At 40.0% G+C, this 6,000-nt stretch overlaps 1 protein-coding gene across 2 annotated transcripts in view; it reads right to left on the reverse strand.

The window, feature by feature from the left end:
* The window catches only part of PKM (pyruvate kinase M1/2), a 32,371-nt gene extending 31,820 nt beyond the window's left edge, over window positions 1–551 (reverse strand). Inside the window, exon 1 of one of the 2 annotated variants that reach the window (XM_051981935.1) lies at window positions 435–551. The gene's annotated coding sequence lies outside the window, so the exon portion shown is untranslated. The remainder of the gene's footprint in view (window positions 1–434) is intronic. The other variant, XM_051981934.1, reaches the window with a different exon arrangement.
* Window positions 552–6,000: the final 5,449 nt, after the last annotated feature.

Here is a 6,000-nt window from a genome sequence, read left to right on the forward strand (position 1 = left end):
AGGTGGTATGGAGATGAGATGAGGGAAGAGGAGGGGAAAAGGACACACCAAAAGAGCACAGAAAGGGATGAAAAGGGAGATGAGACACATTAAAGTAACTGGAAAGAAGGGTTAAAGAACCGCACTAGGAAGTAAGAGAAAAATCAAGAAGAGGAAGATTACATATTCTAGAAGAGATGGGGTGGATGAAATGATGAGATGAGGAACCGTGGGGGTAAAGAAATATACCAGAAGAGCTGGAGACGGATGAAACAGGGTGGGAGTTGGACTGAAATGAAATTAGGAGTAGCAGAAAAAGTGTGAAGGAGAATGTGGGGCATAGGGGATGTAGAGTTGCCCAGCTTCCCCTAAATTTTCTAGTTCTTAATAATATGGATTTCCCGGATAGGTAAGTGTAGGCTGAGACAAAGAGGAGACTGCAATAAGGGCCTCACCTTCCAGCGCAGGATGTCCCTTCCAAGGAGCTCTAAGTGGCGACGTCTCTTGCTCCGAAGCGACGTTCTTCTGCCGCTTTCCGAAGCTGCAGTCTCAAGGTGATCCCACTGCCGCAGCACTACTGCAGATCCATACGCAATCCCCGCCCCCGTAACCCTCCCCCTCTCTGTCTCCCATCCACCCTTCCTGTTGTCGCCGCCCAGTACGCCTTCAATCTTCTTTTGGTTGCGTCCTCTAACTAGGCGAGAACGAGAGTGGGGGGGAGGGCGAAAAGGAGTGGCTCTTTCCCTGAGGGATTAAATTTTATGGCGGAAGGACATGTTGCAGATCGAATACAATAATGTCCCCGTCGGCCAATGAGGAAGGTCCTGGGGTTGCGGAACCAGTTCTCGGCCAGCTAGGGGTGGCCCTGCCCTATGCCCGCAGACCCATCCAGTTGTACTGATTTAGATTACAGCCTGCGGTAGATTGGATAAGGAGGAGAAGGTCCTTTACTTTCAGTCCTTCCAGTCACCTCTCCTGCAAGTGCATACTATTTCCCTTCTTCCAAAACTACAAATTCTATAGTGTAGGGTCACCACATCTCTCCCCTGCAACTCCATCAGCAATGATGACTTTCGCGGCTTAACACCCTGGGCCCGGATCATCCCCACCCCATCCTCCTTCCCACTGAGCAGTTTATAAAGGACATAGTTTTGCAGCTAGTTCTTTTCTTTCTCCAACATCTATCCCCTCCTTCATTTTAATTTGGGACTTTGGGAATCTGGTTATGTGGACTTTTTCCCCATTCACATCTTCACTATCACTCTTCCGCTTGCTCCCATGTCCCAGGCAAGAATTCTCTCCTCTGCAGCTTAGAGCCCTATGCCGGGGGACAGGATGTGACGGAAGAGGTGGTGTGGACAATGACTAAGCAGGCAGTTAGATGGGCATCTGAGATCCACGTGTGACTCTTAAGTAGGGACACGTTCTATTCCATTAGGTGGATTTTTCTGTATTACCGAATCTTATCCTGAGGCTCGCCCCGATATTCTTACTCTGCTGTCAATCTCGATCCCCTCCCTATAATCCAAAGCAGATCTGTCTGTGCCTCCTCAGAGATGTGAGATTGCAACCCTCGAATCTTGAGGATATTCATTCTTTGCTATAGGAAAGTGGACCGGAATGGGGGTGGGGAATTGTCAATCTCCATGAGATTGGAGGTTGTAAACAAAAGTAATTATCCTAGAGGGCGGAAGAGGGCAACTGGAAGAATCAACTTGGTTCTTATCTTATTGATTCGTATGCTATACCTTTGTTCTGGTAGGTGTTAGTTAACCTGTTTGTGAATGTGTCATGGACCTCTTTGACAATCTGACGAAACCCATAGATCCGCTTTCTCACTTTTATATATTTTAAGGAAATGCTGAATTTCAGTTAAGAGTATTTCACATACTCCACGAAATCTAGTTGTAGTCTCCACGTTGAGAATTCTATCTGTATCAGCCTGGATTGAAGAATTATGAATAGTTTTGGAAGAAAGACTACAACAGAAAAATCCAAACCTTTGTCTCTATATTTAAGAAATGCTGGGGGGTTTGGGAAAGAGTCTGATCTGATATCCAAAGGAGAGCTTGAAAATCCATACAACTATCAAGAAAACAAAGGGGATAGTAATGACAATATTTATAACATTTTCCAAGGATCTTCAGACCTTATTTTGGGATATTTTACACTTCATGTCCATACATGAGTCACACGTGGGTCTCAGATACCCATCTATCTGCCTGCTTAATCATTGTCCTCCCACCCCCTACTGTCACATCCTGTCCCCCCCTCATAGGGCTCCAAGCTGAAAAAGAGGAGGGAATTCTTGCCTGGGATCTGGGAAGAAAGGAAAGAGTGATGGTGAAGGCGGGAAAAATCCAGAGGCCATTACCTCTATACTAAAGAATAAACATTGTTAGGAGGTTTGAAAAAAGTAGAATTAGAAGCAGATCTGAGATCTTAGGTCCAGGTGTGCAGGAGCCAGATGACCCACGCAACTATTAAGGCCAAGAAAAAAAACAAAGAGGATAGACAATGGCAATATTTTTAGCACTTTTCAGGACTTTAAGACCCTATTTTTGGGTAGGTATTTTACAGACGAAGAAACAAATTTAGAGAGATTATAAATGACTTGTTTAGGACTTCAGTGTCAGAATATGGATTTCAACATACCATCCTCTGTCACCACTGTTAAGGCTAGTTCTTTATCACTTTTCATTCCCAGATCACAAATGGAACAGAAAGGGCTGGTAGCAATCAAACTATATATGTGAAAGTAGTAACTATTTGTGGATCAAATGAGATTGAATGAAACAATATATGTAAAGCACTCTGCAAAACTTAAAGTGATACAATTTATATCTATTTTTGATATTATTACATGTATCCTGAGATTTACATGTATATTCTGAGTTTTGCTTCATTAATAAGGAATCATGCAGTCTTTGTATTACCCTGCTAATTTTCCCATACCAATTCATCCCTCCCCTCCCCCCTCCCTACCACATACATATCTGTTTAAACCTAATAAAAATCAAATTGATAAAAATCAATTAGAGAAGAATTGAAATGTAATGACTCATTCCCTTTGGCTAAACTGGACCTGTCCTAATTGTCTATTTGTTTGCAAATATTATCAGTAAAAAATGGCTCCATCTTGAATCCTTGATTGTCTTGAGTGATCAGCCCATCAATATAAATACCTTCACAGACTTTTAATATAATCCTTTTAATTCTTTGTCCCAAGTTTAACCTCCTTAATCAGGATAAAATCAGTTTTATCATTATTATTATCATATCAAATGAAATAATAATTGTAAAATATTTACCACATTGTTTGGCATATAGTAAAATATTTTAACTATGTAAAATAGTTAGCTATTGTTATTATTGTTGTTATTAATTATTCACTCACTATACTACAAGCTGGTTCTTTCAAATTTATTACTCTAATGGATTCTCAGTGTAAGAAAGTTAGCTGTTTTCCTTAACAAGGAAAATTTTTCAATACATCAAAAGAAGTAAAAAAGAATAAATCCTGAAAAAAGGCATTAACCCAAATATAGTTCATTCCCCTAATCCAGTAGAATCTATCCAATGTAATGTGTTAATAATATTTAACGAAGACAGCAATCAATAACTGAATAAACAAAACTTAGAATCAAAAGCAGAACTCCGGCATTATGCTGTAATCTTGGCCTTGTTGGCAACAAGAACAGCTGAGACTTAGCTAAGGCTGCTATTAGGAAAGAATGACTTACATGAGACAGTTTCAGAATTGGGCTTCAGGAGATACACAAAATCAGGAAGTATTTAGAGCCACCCTGCCCTGTCTTTGGGGCTAACGTATTTTAGTCTTACTGACACACCTTTAAGGCATTACCTATGAGAGAGTGGAAGAACAAAGAAAGGGTAGATTTTCAAAGACTTGCAATAACTTGACTTTAGTGATCTCATATTTCTCCTGTTTTCTTTTCTTGTGTGATATTCGCTGCGTATGCCTCCCAAAGGACAGGAATTTAAGAGCTTCTATGGCTTTTGTGTTAACCCAGTAAGCTCTACCTTCTACAAGAAACCTTTCCTGATTTCCCCATCTGCTACTGCCCTCCTTTTCAATATTACCTTGTATTTATTTTGATTCGCTCCCCCCAAATATGTACATGGTGTCTTCCTCACAGATGTAAACTTACTCAGAGCAAAGAACCTACCATTTGTCTTGGTATCTCTATTACCTGCTACATTTATTAAACACATATAAGCATTTAATAAATGCTTTCTAATTCATTGATTGATCTTATGTAGTCTATAAGATCTGATAAAGAAATTTAGAACTTTTCTTGAATTTCCTAATCCTTGAGGCAATTGGAGTTAAATGACTTGCCCAAGGTCACACATAGCTAGGAAATGTTAAATGTCTGAGGTCACATTTGAATTCAGGTCCTCTTGACTTCAGGGCTGGTGCTCTAACCACTGTGCCACCTAGCTGCCCCCTCTAATCCTAATTCTTAAATGCTCTGTAGCTAGATTTAAGATAGCTCAATTTGCTGCCTCAATGTTCCTACTTGTGCCTTCATAGAACAGGAAAACATACCTTAGTGCATACTTGCTTATGAAAATATATGCATATGTGTACATATATTCCTAATGCTATTAACCAGCACACATATACCAACTTTTAAACTTCTGGTTCTGTGATCTGAGATGCCTTCTGTGATCCCAATGAATTGAGTATTCAGGGATTTCAGTAAAGACTTGTTTATATTGAATTAAAATACTCTTGAACCAGGATAGTTATTCATGTGATGATTAGGCCTCCTTCTGACCTTTCTCTCCTCTCTGCCCCTTAGTATCCCTTCATTCTATCCCATGTATGCTTTCTAGTTGGGGAATCCTAAGATCTTAGAGCTGGAAAAGCCCTCAGAAATTATTTCCTCCTTTCATAAATAAGAAGAGGGTCTTGTTCATAGTTAATTGCTAGTCAGTGGCAGAATCTGAATGCCAAACCAAATTTTCTGATTCCTTGCCTCATGTTTATTCTACCATGCTATAAGATACTACTATTTTTGACTAAAACATCTAATATCAATCAAGTTTGTCTTAAGGATTTCTTATCACCCTCACCCTTGCCAAACTCATCTCTAATACCCAGGATCCTTATTAAGCGCTCCCCTCCCCCCCAATTAATTGTTAGTCCTATTGCTACCCTCTTAGGACTCTTCTAATTGATAATGAGCTCATGGATGCATGTGTTTGATCATCCATTTAATAAAGCTTAACAAAAGCACTCTAGAGATGTTTTAACCTAAGGATAGAATTTCTGACCCTATGGTAGGTGGATGTGGGAGATAATTGAGAACTAAAAACAAAAAACCCCAAACCAGATATCTTTTTATATAAGCAGAAGAAAGCCTGCTTCCCCTTCTATCTCCTTGTAGAGATTCTCTGGTTCATCAGGGTCTCACTTTGCCTCCCTAGGTATTTCACTATATTTTAAGAAAACTTGGACCTGAAATTCCCAGTTCCTCAATTTCAGATTCCCTTAAGGAGAAAAGAACCCCAGGTCCTTGAAAATGATTTAGCTGGGTGAAAAGGAGGCTCCTTGACCCACCCTCAAGTTTTACTGAGTCATCCTCACTCCATTCTATTGTTCCTGAATGGAAAACTACCGGGGAGAATGACTATGGCGAGAGGAGCTCCCCAATCCAATACTCCTCCCATTCTTCATTATCATATTTGAATTCTGGGAAGAAGAAGGCCTAAAAAGAGGATAGGAAGAGTATGTAAAAAGTCAGGGTCCTTTTAGTCTCATCCTGCTGTAAGGGTTATAGTGTTTGCTTAAGTACAATTAGCCCAAGTTTTGGAGTTTATGGTTGGAATGACATCACATTTTCCTATTTTGCTAATGCCAGGGGTCATAGCTAGAGAAATAGTCATTGGTAACAATTTATCTTGAGCCCTAAATCTGAGGTGTCTAAAATGACTTCAAGTCTTATAACACCATAAATTCACAGTAGTGACCTATTTCCTTAGCTTTCTCTA

This window comes from Antechinus flavipes, chromosome 2 (assembly GCF_016432865.1).
Source record: "Antechinus flavipes isolate AdamAnt ecotype Samford, QLD, Australia chromosome 2, AdamAnt_v2, whole genome shotgun sequence".
Taxonomy (NCBI): domain Eukaryota; kingdom Metazoa; phylum Chordata; class Mammalia; order Dasyuromorphia; family Dasyuridae; genus Antechinus; species Antechinus flavipes.